At 39.5% G+C, this 16071-nt stretch overlaps 1 protein-coding gene across 1 annotated transcript in view, besides 1 other annotated feature; it reads right to left on the bottom strand.

Annotated features, from left to right (window-relative positions):
- Slc35f1 (solute carrier family 35, member F1) overlaps positions 1-16071 on the bottom strand; it is a 421122-nt gene that overhangs the window by 365458 nt on the left and 39593 nt on the right. The window lies entirely within an intron of this gene.
- Positions 1011-4353: an enhancer, noted in NCBI's record as "VISTA enhancer mm782". NCBI's record gives its function as "enhancer in: neural tube[7/9] | hindbrain (rhombencephalon)[7/9] | midbrain (mesencephalon)[7/9] | forebrain[7/9]" and the evidence as "EXISTENCE:transgenic organism evidence [ECO:0001131][PMID:17130149]".

Below are 16071 nucleotides of genomic sequence, written 5' to 3'. Positions count from 1 at the left end.
CTTAAGGCCCACTCAACGGGAGGAAAACCTAACCAGCTTCCCCGGGGCTAGTGAAGTCATTGACCTTAGAAAAGAATCTACCACTTTGCTAGATCAGCACAATTCCTTACTACATTCTAAATCTTATTCTTATACCCACAGATTAGTGTAAGCACCACCACTGATGTAGAAAGTTTCTGGTTACAGCAAATGGAGATCATCACAGAAAACCACACTAGGATGCAATGCAGAGAGCAAAAGATTATGGAAATCCCAGTCCCAAAAGATACATCTATATCACAGCTCATACCTCTGTGGCTCGGGGAACATCACAACACAGGAGGTGGGAAAATTGTGAGAGCCAAACTACCAAGAAGCCTGTTGTGAAACAGACGCTCCTAGAAATGGCTGCATCAGCAAGACCAGGAAAAGGGCAACATCGATGGACATGTTAGTATGAGGAGGAGAAACGTTCGTGGAGTCACACCATTTGACAAAGAGCTATAGGAAACTAATGACTGCTGAAAGTAGGAAACTAATGTAGCTCGCTAATATTTGTATGAGAAGAAATTCATTAGCCTCTCCCAGTAATGAACGCTCTCACTGGTTGTCCATTAAAGGTTAGCCTTGAAAACAAGTACACATAAACAACAAAACTGAACTCAATAAATTACACATGCTCACACATATATGTATATGTGCATATATGTATAGATATACACATGCATATGTATATAATAAAGAAGATGAGGCTATCAACTTGAGAGTGGGGCTAGGCATGAGAAGGGTTTGAAGGAAAGTGGCTTGGAGAGACTGCAAGGGGCAAAGGAATGGGGAAAAGTGAAGTAGTTCTATTTCAATTGAAAACATATTTTAAAATTATTACCAGTGAGAAGTGATTTTTAACTGTTTAACTTAACAAAGTCAAGGTCATCTAAAAGATAAATTGTATTCTGTATACAGTCAATTAACAAAGGATTGGAAAACAAACAAACCCCTTGATCTCTCAGTTACTTTATTTAGCTTGTTCACCACTGAATGGCTCTTTTCCCTGTACTACTTTTATAGTTTATGGTGAGGTTAAAGCCATTGTAGCTCCCTAATATTTGCATGAGGCTCAAGCTTGAGAAAATTCAGATAGCTTTTATTACCTGGACTTATTAATGTCCTCATAATTCTTAGTAGCACTTAAGGCTATACTTTGAAATCTGGAAGGCTGAGAATCTTCATCCATAGATACTCAGGAGACATCAAGAACCACATATGCCCTGGTTGATACTTGCTGCACATAACTACACTGAAATGTTCTGCTTCCCTTGCAAAACAATCCAGACTATAGCAATAAATCACCCACTTCCGACCCACTGCGAGAACGACAGGTCATCCACACCCTCCTGTATCTTCCCAAGAGGCCTTATTGGAGATGTGAATGGCCTCCTATGTCCAGACTGGCTGAGATCACGCAAGTAGTAGTGAACTTAGAAATGTTCACATAAAAGATTTATAATGCCTACATTCTTGGCCTACTGGTCTAGGCCCTGGCCTATATCTACCTGAAAATATGGACAACTTTTGTATTTGGTGAGGTTTTGATGATAAGCCTAAACTATAAAATAAGATCTATAAAAGTTTTTTCTTTCTTTCTTTCTTTTTTTTTTTTTTTTTTTTAGTGTTTGCAAATAGGATTTACAAAAATGAAACTCAGGGGCCCATGTGTCATCTACCACCTTGTGTGTGTGTGTGTGAGTGCACATGCGCACACACACACACACACACATCAGGATGAACTATGTAAGATTCAGACAAGTTTTATGTTTATATACACAAATATATTTGTATATAAAACATATTTAGGTAAATGCATGCTTACAAATACATCAGTAAAGATATAAGCACACAGGTCTTACCAATCTTAAGGTTGACAATTAGGTACAAAGGACTCAACTCTCCCAAGTGGCAATCCAACAAGTGTATTTTCCCTCTCATTTTTAGGATGGAGGGGATTTTTAGCTCCCACTTATTCTATCTTCTGCCTTCTAACCAGAAAGGCACCCCAGTGAAGGTATAAAGTAGCTTTCCTACACACACTGGGGACGCAGAACGAAAGGAGAAGTACTAATTAAATGGCATCTACTTTCTCCTAAGGTTTAGCGGAGCCTCATCCAGAGTAAGTAAATGCCTGTGGTGAATATCATTATAAACTCTGTCCAGCACAGCCTGTGAACATGATCAGCAAGGAGCAAGCCTTCATCCACTTTCTGCCAACTTCTCTCCACACCCACCAGAGCTGGGTTTGCACATGGAGGTTCTGGGTACTATTTAATTGGAAACATCATTATTTTTCTTGAAAAATCAGAAAGTAAGATGAGCTCAATGAGTTCAATAGACAATCTTCAATTCCCCCCCCCCCCAAAAAGTAGATCCTCCTTTAGCTGTGGGAGGCTAAAGATTATAACCACAGGGCCGTTATCTACAGGGGAAACGGGATTTTCAGTTTCTAAGGAATGATTAATCCAAAGACCAAAATCAATCTTCCCTTGGCAAAGTTTTTGATCTGTCTTTTGCATGTTTCTTTCTCTCCTTTGTAATTAAGAAGATTCTGCCCTGAGTCTGATGAACCCCACAGGGTAAGGAAATATTGACAACTACTGCAGAGAGTTCACCCTGTGAACTGGATCAAAGGTAGCAAGATGGCTTTAAAGACACGGACTGCCAAGGAAGAAGATTAACCAGCTGAAGTTAATGTCAGCTGATTTAGGAAAGGGGAGAAGGGGGAAATCCTCTTAAATATTTTATCTTGTAAATCTTTACTTCACCAGCATTCCTGAATGAAGCAAATTTACTAGTTAGTGTTCTGAAATGGACAGGCTACAGAAAAAAACAAAACAAAACAAAACAAAAAACAAAAACAAAACAAAACAAAAACCAGATACACACAATGTAGAGAAGGAAGAGCGCACACGGAGCAGCACAGGTCCCCAGAGCAAAGTTGATCGAACATTCCAATTAAAAGCAAAGATAAAACATTAACCTTCTCAACAATGTCCATCAATGCTCCATTGGAAATAAGTCATGGCCAATCTGAGGAGACTCAGACACACAGTCTCTTCTCTATCCCCTTCGCCCCTCACACACACAAGGCTGAGCAAAAGACTCAATCTATCGGAATGCAGGTTTCATCACTGAAGCTATTGTTCTGTCAAAAAAAGGGGGGGTGGGTGGGCAGGGAGCGCTTCATTCATTAAGGCTGCAGCAGATGGCAGCTCTGCAGAAGGACGCAGCATGAGGCTGGCCACCGGCTGGCAAGCACAGTCCAAGTAACATTCACGCCCAGCTGCACTGTGAGGCTCTTTTCAGAAGCCTTGCATTCCTCAGGCAGGGGCTCCCTGGGGAATCCCAGGGGCTTCATGTTTAGGCACTGCCCTTGGCAATCAGGGCACAGTCCCATTCCGTGTCTCTGGACTTCCTCTTCCATGCTCTCTGATTGCACCTAGGTTTTCTACAGAGATTAGGATTCTGGCAAAAAGAGCATTCCTGTGGGGGTCTTTGAACAGAGTCTTAGGTCTGCAAAAGGGTCTTTTCCAGGTCCCTTACCCTGGGCGCATTGCTGGGCCTACACTATACAAAGAAGCAAGCTGGTGAATATTCACAGTTTTGTTTTGTTTTGTTTTAGTTTCTGGGTTTTTTGTTTGTTTGTTTATTTGTTTTTTGTTTTAGATAATACAGGAATGTGAAAGAAAGAAAGAAAGAAAGAAAGAAAGAAAGAAAGAAAGAAAGAAAGAAAGAGAGAAAGAAAGAAAGGAGGAAGATGGAAAGAAGGAAGGAAAGAAGAAAGAAAGAAAGAAAGAGAGAGAGAGAAAGAGAAAGAGAGAGAGAAAGAAAGAAAGAAAGAAAGAAAGAAAGAAAGAAAGAAAGAAAGGAGGAAGGAAAAAGAAAGATGGAAAGAAGGAAGGAAAGAAGAAAGAAAGAAAGAAAGAAAGAAAGAAAGAAAGAGAGAGAAAGAGAAAGAGAGAGAGAAAGAAAGAAAGAAAGAAAGAAAGGAAGGAAGGAAGGAAGGAAGGAAGGAAAGAAAGAAAGAAAGAAAGAAAGAAAGAAAGAAAGAAAGAAAGAAAGAAAGAAAGAAAGGAGATCACAGCATGCCTTTCAAACCTGCAAAAATGTAGTCTGTTCCTTTTTAGATATTTTTGTGCTTCCTTAAAATCATCGTATGTATAAGACACAATACTCCGAACTTTTCCCACTGTCTTTGATTCCATTAAGTGAGATCAATCATAAGACTTTATAAATTTCATTTTCTCCTTTTTTATTTTTGTCATACATTTCTTTATGGGTTCATATTGAATACTGTTATTTAGATCATACCTGTCCCTGCCTCCCCATCTGTTATATTCCCTGATAAAATGTGATCACAAGGTTAAGTTTCCAGCCAGTGTTTTCTATCTTGAAAATGGTTTTAATCCAGACAGTCTGTATGATAAGTCACCCTTTCTGTCTTAAACTCAGCAAACAGTCCTTTACTCATTCTGTTACAACCTCCTTTGTCTGTTGGTTTTTCTGCCTAAGAAGGAGCAGATTGTATTCTTTCATTTTAGGCTCTGTACTGTTTTTATTTTAATTTTATATATCTGGATCTTTTGCCTGAATGTGTGTGGGTGCACCATGGGGCCTCTGAGCCCCTGGAACTAAAGTTATAGATGGTCATGAGTTACCATGTGGTGCTGGAAATTGAACCTGGGTCCCCTGGAAGAATAGACAGTGTTCTTAACTGCTGAGTCATCTCTCCAGCCTGGCACTGAATTTTTTTTAATTTATTTATTTTATGTGAGTACATTCTTGCTGTCTTCAGATACACCAGAAGAGGGCATCTGATCCCATTACAGATGGTTGTGAGCCACCATGTGGTTGCTGAGAATTGAACTCAGAACCTTTGGAAGAGCAGTCTGAGCTCTTAACTGCTGAGCCATCTCTCCAGTCCCCAGCACTGAATTTTATCTCTAAACCTTGTAGACTTGTCCAATCTTACTCCAAAGCCCAAGCCCCCTTACTCTGACTTGGGAGGATTCTGGACTATGGATGAACCCTACAAATCATTATTTTTATAGATAACATTCACACTTCTGAGAAAAATTCCATATGAAAGGAAATATTTCCATTGGAGTCTAAAAATAGAACATCTAGACAGAAATAAATAGTAAATTAATTCACTCACTTGTGCATATCTATGATTTTTCTTTTAGGTTAGACATATTTTAAAATATATTCTTTCAGTTTATGCTAAAGAATTGGGGGAAAATATTTCCACTTCCATGAAAGGCTTTGACTACTTGAAGTTCCTGTATTTATCAACATTGAAGTCTCAACACCTGCTTTCTTCTGTGTCTTAACTGTAATTTAAGAAATTATAATTTCAACAGTGCACATTTTCAAATTAAAGATTTTAATCATGTTTACTATAAAGCCTCAAAGTTGTTTTAGATGACTTTTTTATCTTCACCAGAGTAGTCGTACCTTGGAATCTCGTCATTTGCTTGAATTTATTATTACCTGTGCCAGGAATACTTTAACTAAGTCAATGGCCAGTGTCACATGCATTCATCTGGGATCATTCCCCTGATGGGTAAGCCTCCTTGAGAGTAGGTGTCTTTGCAAGACACGGATCTTCCATAGCACCTACCCTACAGTACTTGGTAAATGGTGCTCAGTTATGTTCAACAACAAAACTATCAAACTGTTGGTCTTACTGCTATGGACCAGAGGGACAGCACAACAGAGTACACAGCCATGGCTGCAGTTCATTCAATTAGAGCTAGAGCCCAGCTGGCTGCTGGTGGCTCTTGCCTTTAATTCCAGCACTTGGGAGGCAGAGGCAAGTGAATCTTTAAGGTCCAGTCCAGTCGGGTCTACAAGAGCAGGTTCCAGGATAGCCAGGACTACATAGAGGAACCCAACTTGAAAAGCTGGGGGGGGGGGAGAGAGAGAGAGAGAGAGAGAGAGAGAGAGAGAGAGAGAGAGGGAGAGGGAGAGGGAGAGGGAGAGGGAGAGGGAGAGGGAGAGGGAGAGGGAGAGGGAGAGGGAGAGGGAGGGAGGGAGGGAGGGAGGGAGGGAGAGAGAGAGAGAGAGAGAGAGAGAGAGAGAGATTAAGCCTCAGCATAATGGCACTACATGTTCTGAGTCATTATTTAATCTCACTGGGTATCTAAATACTAAAGGTAGGGAGAGTTCAGGAGAAATTCTGATTCAACCACACCGTGTTAAATTGCTGGGCAAAATACATAGCTTCTGATTACTAGATTGCAAGTCATATTCCAACTTTTTGCTAAAGCACGGAGTGAACAAGCTTGAAGAACACATCTCTATACACCTATCAAATCTCTACCCACAAACAACATCCAGAAGAACAAGGCTGGAGTGTAGACATGGAGCAAAGAGGAGGTAGTATGGAGTCAGACATGACTGAAAGGCTGTAGGTGAACCATGTATCACAGATATGAATGTGATGACAAGTGTTAATCAAAACAACACATGTGAGACTCTACCTGCAAAGGGGAGACTCCACACCTGCACATGGAGCACGATTCATTCCACAGAACATGAAAGACGATGCACTATCAAGTGAAAGAACTCCCATTGTCCCGCAGAGAGAGACACATATTAATGAAGGTGAGAGATGCAAATCTCCTGTGTCTACTAGCTGATGTACCAGCTTCCTGGACTCATGCCACTGACACCACCATTCACAACTCCCTCAGAAGAACCTGAAAACAATAGTGACTTAGGAAAGTAAGAGTCTTGGGGATTCGGGTGAACAGGTGGTGTTTTCAAATCTTATCCAACTTGAAGGTGATAATTACATGAGGGAAATGAACATACAAGGTGTGAGCAGGCAGCTCCATAGATGTTTTTGAGATGGAAGGCTTTGTTGTATGTGTGCTCTCATTCATAAATGCTAGAACAATCAGCTGCTGGAAGGGATCTTAGGGCATCTCCCATAAGCCAAGCTTTGGTGGGAGGCTTGCCAATCTAATAAAGTGATTCTGAATTATAATTTATAGAAAGGAAAAAGAGCCAGAACAATTAAAAATCTTGTCAAATCTGATCTGATGGGGGACAGATAATAAGCTAGGCAGAATAATTAATAACATGGAATGGGGGTTAATAACTGTTGCAAGAAGAAAACAACTTGGATCATATTATAGCTCACGTGGCATCAAAGGCACAAATTAATGCTCTATAGCTCATATGATTGATTGAGAAGCCACTCTTTTATAAACATCTGCAAAAGTGATTTCACTATTGTATCACTTCGAAGAGTTGCTTGAAAATTCAATGGGTTGATAAGCAAGCATTTAATTATAAAACAGCCTAGACTACTTGGCCCTTGTTAACCTTTCCAATTTTATCTTCAGTACACATTCTAAACTCTGGGCTATTCTTTCATATTAATGCTCACTATATATATATAGTGAGATTCCTTGGAATATCCTTTGCCCTCCTGCTCCATGGAAGTCTTATTGATCCTTTGAACCTAAGCTTTAATGTTACAAAAGTCTTTGGTCCTTAACAGAAAGTTGGCTCTTTTCTCCTTGAGTTTTGTTAACAACTCCCTCATGGCTCATCTGCACAACAGCACATACTCTGTTAGAATTACCCAACCACACTCAAGTGGGAAGTCTTTAAGATAGGAAAGTTATTCCAACATCAAACCCAAGGCTGAATATGTAATAGATTCTGGAAAATGTTGGGTAAACAAATGAATGACATTCATAGTGGCAAACTGAAAATTGGAATGGTTGTCCTTGCCTTCAAGTATGAGAAGGGTGAAAAACAGAAGAGAGCTCTACCCCTCCTGGCTTGTGCAAAATCAATTTAAAAGGCAAGAGACTCAAACTCATAATAAAATAATGGAATGAGTCCTATTTAGCTCCTGTGTAAAGTGTCGTAAGTTAATTTATTTTATATCAAATTAAACCCAAAGCATTGAACATTAGAAGTGATAAGTCTTCATTAGAAACGGTAGAAACATGAAAATGCTATTTCTCCTTCATTCCCCACTCTATCCATTTATCTCAGCTAGTTGACACACATACAGTTGTCATAGCTAAAAACCTACCATTTCAAATATTTTTCCAGTTATTTTTCATAATCTTTTATTGTCATCTGTTCCACAATTCAAATTAATGTTGAAAAAACTGATATTAGACAAAATATTTGTTTCCCTTCCAGCAAAGCTGTTGATTAATGACGTGGCTGATGTCTCCTTTTCTGCTTTGTCTCCTTTAATGTTGGAATGACTGAAGGCTTAGCCCTTGGTCCTCTTTTCTCCTTTGTCATATTTAATTCCTTGGAGGCTTCATCCAGCTCCAGTTTTTAATAACAGTTTTGGTGATTCTCACATGTGCATGCCCAGGAAGACCTCTGTCCTGCCCCAGACTCTCCCATCCAGCTGTCTATGCAACAGCTCAACATGAATAACTGAATACGTAATCTATAAAACAACTGCTGACCTTGATCAGGTCTTTCCCCATACCTGATCTCAGTCTTCTTTCAATACTACTCTCTCATATCCCAGTTTCAGGGAACCTGGAAATAATAATGTCTCTACCTTCATCATATATCCACAATATCATGCATCACATTGTGCCACTCCTGGATGACTGATGTCACTTTTAAATAAATACTCTCTATAGTTTGACCCTTGCTCACCTAGAACTGTATCTTCTCATGCAGCACCTAGAATAATCCTTACAAGGGACCTCTTAGAGAACAGACTACATTCCCTTGCTTCTGAAAATACTGACTTGACTTTCATTCTCCCAAGGACCAAAGCAAAGTCCTTACTATGGTCTCAAGGCTGTTATCTGCACCTTCTCATCTCTAGAATCTTCTCTTGCTACCCAGTCTCCTCTGGCCCCGTTGATCTCCTGCTCTTCCTCAACCATTCAGAGACCTAGATCACAGTTATGCTTCCTCTTCCCACTACCTGGTAAGTTCTTGCACAGATGCACAAGGATTATCTTTGTTAGTTTTCTCTTTCCTTACACTTTTTTTTATTAATCTTTTTTATTCATTTACCTTTCAAATTATATTCCCCCTTCTTGGTTACCCCTCCACAAACTCCCCTTCGCCTCCCTTCTTCCCTCTCACCTTTGCCTCTATGAGGGTGTTCCTCTACCCACTTACCCACTCCCGCCTCACCAATCTAGCATCCCCCTACACACAGGACCTCCACAGGACCAAGGGCCTCCCCTCCCATTGATGTGGATAAGTTCATGAATCTGGAGCTATGGTTGGTGGTTTAGTGTCTGGGAGCTCTTGGTGGTCTGGTTAGCAAATATTGTTCTTCCTACGGGTTTGCAATCCCCTTCAGCTCCTTCAGTCCTTCCCCTAGCTCTTCCATTGGGGTCCCTGGACTCAGTCTGATGGTTGGTTGTGAGTATCTGCATCTGTATTGGTCAGGTGCTGGTAGATCCTCTCAGGGAACAGCCATACAAACCTGTCAGCAAGCACTTCTTGTCATTAGCAATAGTGTGGGAGTTTGGTGTCTGCAGATGGGATGGGTCCCTAGGTGGAGCAGTCTCCGAATGACCTTTCCTTCAGATGGCCTGTTCCATTTTTGTCCCTGTCTTTCCTTTGGATAGGAACATTTTTAAGTTAAAACTTTTGAGGTGTGTGGGAGGACCCATCACTCAAGTGGGGAGCTATGCCTATCTACTAGAGGTGGTCTCTATAGGTGCTATCTCTCCTTTGGTGGTTATTTCAGCTAAAGTCATCCCCATTGGGTCCTGGGAGCCTCTTGCTTCCCTAGCATCTGGAACTCTCTAGTGGCTATGCCCAGTACCTCATCCCCACTGCTACATATTTTTATTGGATTTCCTGACTGTACATCTCTCCTGCCCCTTTTAATACCTATTCTGTCCCCCTTTTATTTCTCTCCCAGGTCCCTCCCTTTCTCTATCTCCTGTAATTATTTTGTTCCCCTTCTATGTAGAAATGAAGCATCCACATTTTGGTCTTCTTTCTTCTTCAGCTCCATATGGTTTGTGGGTTGTATTGTGGGTATTCTAAACTTTTGGGCTAATATCCACTTATGAGTGAGTACATACTATGTGTTTGTGTGTGTGTGTGTGTGTGTGTGTCTGGGTTACCTCCCTCTGGATGATATTTTCTAGTTCCATTCATTTGCCTGCAAATTTTATGAAGTCATAGCTGAGTAGTACTCTATCATGTAAATGTACCACATTTTCTGTATCTATTCTCCTGTTAAGGGACACCTGGGTAGTTTCCAGCTTCTGGTTATTATAAATAAGGCTACTATAAACATAGCATATGTTCTTGTTATATGTTGGAGGATCTTTTGGGTATATGTTCAGTTGTGGTATAGCTGGGTCTTCAGGTAGAACTATTTCTAGTTTTCTGAAAAACCACCAGATTGATTTCCAAAGTGGTTTTACCAGCTTGCAGTTCCACCAGCAATGGAAGAGTGCTTCTCTTTCTGTACATCCTCACCAGTATCTCCTGTCACCTGTGGTTTTTATCTTAGCCATTCTGATTGGTGTAAGGTGGAATCTCAGTGTTGTTGTGATTTGCATTTTCCTGATGACAGACAGACAGACAGACAGACACACACACACACACACTTTTTCTTTTGCTCAAGATAAACTTTTATATTTATCATTCCTAAAACAAGGTAAATGGAACCAGTAAATATATTTTCCCCTGAACTGTTTCAGAAATGTTTTTTTCTTATAATGCATCTTACAATCAAGGAGATCACACATACAGATGTACGATACTAAGCACATCAAATGTTCCAGCAAGCTGAAGTGTTAATGCTGTTTGTGGAGTGCTGGTGACACTTGCACCCATTCACAGAAGCTACTCGTGCTCGTATGGCAAGCTAAGTCTTTCAATCAGCCACACTTTGAGTATATTTATATCACATTACCACCTAATTCTCAGGTTGGACCTTCTTATCGTAAAACAATGTTACAGAGAAACTAGATAACTATCAATAGTTAATGCTATGCCACAGATCTCAGATTTCAACCCAGGCCAGTCTGAGTCACCAGCTATCAATGCCTTTTTAAGTTACCACCCATAATAAAATTGGTATTTAATGTTTGCAAAAGCTTAGTAGGAATATGAGGTTTCTTAGTACCATTATCACAAGGTGACCATACACAACTTTACCTCCTTTTCAACCATCGGTCCACCCTCTTCCTTACATATTTATACATATTTATTACTTTTGAAATAGTATCATTGACACAACATAGAACTCTCCTATTTGGCTAGACTAGCTGACCAGCAAGCCACATGGGTCCATCCATTTCTGCATCCATATCCCCTACCCCAGTAATGATGTTAGGGTCACATGCCAAAGCAACCAGCATGTTTTCATGGGAGCTGGTGATCTGTACTATGTACCTCTTGCTGCACAGCAAACATTGAGCTATCTCCTCAGCCCTGATTCAATAAAGGTTGTTCTATAGACGTCCATCCCTACTTCTTCAGCACTGTCACAAAGCATAAGGTAGTCAATTACCCATCAATGGTATTCTTCAAGGCCAAAGTACTCAAAAAATCTTGTTCCCTCAAAGAGAGTCTATTACATGATCTTTCATACTTTGGCCAGAGTAAAACAGATATGCAACCATGGACTGAAGAAGGCTGGGTAGACAGTCATGGAGCAAAAGTTCTTATCCAAGCTCTAGCAAAAGGGGTTCTGGGAACAGAGACGTCAGTGTCTCAAATCTCAACTAAGTTTGAATAAAGAGGCACAAAATCAGCAACTTTCTCAGCTTAGAGTTGTTGTGGAAATAGCATTTGAATTGCAACATGCAGATTGCTTTAATAACTATTATTTTATTTTATTGTGTTAATAGAATAATTCTCAGCTCAGAATTACTTTCGTTTTGGAGATATATTTTTAGTGCTGGAAAAAGGTAGTTTTTAGAGTCAGTACATATGCATTAAATCATTCCCTTCCCTACCTAAACTATCAATTTTTTCCTTCAGCCTCAGAAAACAAGTCTGGACTTGGAATTCTGTGTGAGGAGAATAGAGGGAAATGGGTGTAACTGGAAGACCACCCAGTTCATTTCCCTTTCATTCTTATATGAAAGTCTGGTTAAAACATCAAACACTTATATATACTATCATATCATCTGCAAATAGTGAACTAACCAGTACCCCCAGAGCTCATGTCTCTAGCTGCATATGTCGGCCATCATTGGGAAGAGAGGCCTCTAGGTCTTGCAAACTTTATATGTCCCAGTACCAGGAAACACCAGTGCCAAGAAGTGGGAGTGGGTGGGTAGGGGAGCAGGGCAGGGGGGGGGCTATAGGGGACTTCGGGATAGCATTTGAAATATAAATAAAGAAAATATCTAATAAAATAAAATTAAACAAAACAAACAAACAAACAAAACATCAAATACAAGGGAAGAGTAAGAGTTTGGGTTCTTCTATTCTAGGATAGCAACCTGAAGTATAGCTTCTTGCAACACTTGGCAGCTCATAGGAAAATACTCATCATTCTAACACGTGTCATTTTCTGAAGATTCTGGTATGTCTTGTAAAGTTTCCACCTTCAGGTTTTTAAGGGCAGTCCTTAATAGTTCCTTCTGGGGAGCCACAATCCTGGGCAATTTACTCTTTTTCCAGTACTAAAAATATCTCTCCAAAATGAAAGGAAACCTTTGCAACTATCCGTAGGAGGCATGTTTTCCATTATAATCTTTCTATGTAGACACATAACAACTCAAACTAGCACAGAATAGACACTAAACACAGTGGAGAGTCTCACTAAGCTTGCAATACTTGGGTATTGAAAGAATATCTTCACTTGTAGGTGGAAAAATTAGAAACAGTGGTCACTTTAAAAACCTGAAACTTTTCATAAAATACTCATCAAGTGTTAGAAGACCCTGCTATTAAGATCTCAGTCCATTGTGTCCAGAAAAGTTCTCCAAGCTCCAAGCAAAACAGATGGGGATTCCTCTTTTCTGACTGATCTTATCTGGAGAGTATCTCTAAGCACAGGTCTCTGACTTTATCTAGAAGGTGACCCGCACAAACCTTCCTGCAAGCACTGAATGATTCATCACACAAAGACTCCCTCAGCCCTTTCTGCCACATGACAATTAGGTACTGTGCTATGATCAATCAGCCCATCCCTCCTGTAATCCCAAAAAAACATCTAAAAAGAGTCACATAGCCTATGGCCAGATTACAGGTATAGGTTCAATCAACTTCCTCTCTCCCCAGTAAGAACCTGCCTGGCAGATCTTTGAATTCCTCTTTATGTAAATGAATCATTCCTAGGCTTCCATACTAGCCAATAACATATCCACTTGGAATTCCCTACCCACTCCCAAAGATCTATGCAACCCCAAGTAAGGTTGAGCTAACTCACTGAATCTGATCCTGAAACTCCACCTGAAACCCACTACCTCCCTATTCTGCCCCCTTTGTCCTCTTGGGCTGATTAACTTTATTCTGTAGAACAGCTGTGAATAATGTGTGTGTGTTATATTATATGATATTATATTATTATATGTAATATAAACATATATATTATATATGTGTGTGTGTGTATGTATAGATTAACTGCTCTCCTTAAATACTTGCACACTTGTAGAACAGTGAGTGAATCCTGATAGGATATTGTGAGGATTAAGCAATACATTACTTGTTGCAAGTATGAGGGAAACACCTCCAAACAAGAAGAAAGGTAGTGTCTATCATAGCAGATCCTTCCTCTTGCTGACAACTCTGTCCATTATTGGATAGTTGGTAATATGCCCAATTAAATGTGGGAAGCATGAGAGAGTGGCTTGTGCAACCACCAAACAGTCCATGGATGGGGCAAGTACTTGTGGGCAGAGCCTTGTATCTTCTCAGGTACTTTGCCAGGGGTTGGTGATTGCCCTGCTCTGCCTTCCAAGCACCAAGCTGGTTGCATCCTCCTGGAGACAAATACAGGACAAAGTTTTCAAGAATCCAGGCCATTTGGCATAGACTAATAGTATTTTGGAGTTTAGCATAACTGAAGCTAAAGGTAAGAATGACTTCATGCTGAAATAAGAATCACATTTTGAAACTCTTGCAAATTATTCTTTAAAATTGGAATCTTGTAAAGTTTAGTTAAATTCCCCTTGTTTATATGCAAGCATTTTTCTCTGTAGAGCAGATGCATCCATAAAGGTGGCAGTAAAGTAAGTTGAAACAGATCAACAAATACGTTAGTGTGTTTGCATTTAGAATGTGTCAAATGGGTATATGTGTGCCTCTGTGCATGTGTATGGTCAAAGACATAAACATTAAATCAAACAAAAAAATGGAATTGTTTGTTCAGAATATAAAAACAACTAGCTATCCTAGTCACCTTTCCATAATTATTACAAGTTTCCAAAGAATATATCAACATATAAAAACAATTATTTGAATCTATGTTTTGGGAGGTTCCAACCCATCGTTTGCAGTCACGCTGCTTCTGTTGTTATCACTGAAGCACATCATGGCTTGTCCATAAGGCAGAGAAAAAACTCATACCTGGGTCAAGAGGGAAGAAGACAGGTCCAAGTTCTTATGACATCCTTTGGGGACATGTCCCCAGCAGCCCAAAGACTTCCCACTCATCCCCACTTCTTACACCATTCCCCCCATAGCTCTTCCCTAGGGCTCAAGTCTTTGCTATATTGGCCTTTAGAGTATCATTAGCTCTTTAGTTAGAGTAAATTTACTCATGGACTTGCTCATTTCATTTCATGAACAAGTAGTTGAACTTTTTCAGCTACTAAACACTCACTTATTACAGCATAACCCTGAATATCTGAACCCGACAGAAGAATTTACACTACCTGGTGACAGGGTGACCTTGGAGATTATTCATCCTTTTCTGGCACCAACTCCCTTAGATTATCCTTAATAATGATTTTCTAACTACCCATGGTGTATATAGAAGACACATAGTAATCAAAGCAATGATAGATGATAGATATTTAGATATTTAGATATTTAGATAGATAGATAGATAGATAGATAGATAGATAGATAGATAGATAAATTGATGATAGATCAGGGATGAGTTCAATCTTAGAAATAATTCTCCATAATTTTCTATGTTTTGATATTGCACAGCAATAATAAATAGAAAACTAACAGCATCAATATAATTAAACTATCTTATGATGACCTCTTCTTCTGCTTTTCAAGATAAATCACACTAAGCACATCAATTCTGAATGCATTTGTAGATGGATACTTCACATCTCCATATAGACTGTTTCTGCAGATGGCGAAGGAATATCCCATACACGTGCTATTGTTGGCACTTGTACGACCAGGATTGCAACAAAGTTTGAGCCACGATCTTTAATTCAGATTTATATTTCTCAGGGTACATGAAAGAAGGCAAAAGAGCCACAGCTAAAGGCAGACCTAATGTCAGAAAGTGATATGAAGCGAAATGAACTACTTCAAGCACCAGCAAAAATCAATTTTTACATAAGCCAGAGTTCAAAAACACTCTACACCTTCAAATATGGAAAGTTTTTATTTCATTTGAGTTTGGCCATAAGTCTTCATGCTCAGTGCAATAATCAAATGAAAAGATTCGTCTTTCATGGAATGTTTAAAATAAAGCCAACTTTTGGCAAGGATTTGGATAACTTTCCCTACAAGGCAATTTCAGTCATTTCTTATATATGCTACTGACACATGCTTAAAGCAAACATAGTACACAATCCCACACAAACATTGATGTTATACTTTCAATAAGTCACATTTATTCAATATCTACAATTTTCTTTGACGTTAAATTTTCTAGCACCTTTTTAACCCAGGAAAACTTTAATGAAAAGTGCCAGTAGCACATCTAATACAAACAAGAATTTTGCTCATATAAAAAGATTAGCTATTACTTGTGTGAAACTCAATTTAAAAGCTATGGCTTTGGTAGAAATCTTAGCAATGTACATATAAACTACAATTACATATAAATTGGATTAGAAATCAGAAAATACGCTTCAGTTACCTCCACAGGTCTAGCTTTAACATGGGATACCAAGCAGCAATAATGGTCTACCA

The sequence above is a fragment of the Mus musculus genome, chromosome 10, assembly GCF_000001635.26.
Source record: "Mus musculus strain C57BL/6J chromosome 10, GRCm38.p6 C57BL/6J".
Taxonomy (NCBI): domain Eukaryota; kingdom Metazoa; phylum Chordata; class Mammalia; order Rodentia; family Muridae; genus Mus; species Mus musculus.
This window is presented reverse-complemented; position numbering and strand designations above follow the sequence as displayed.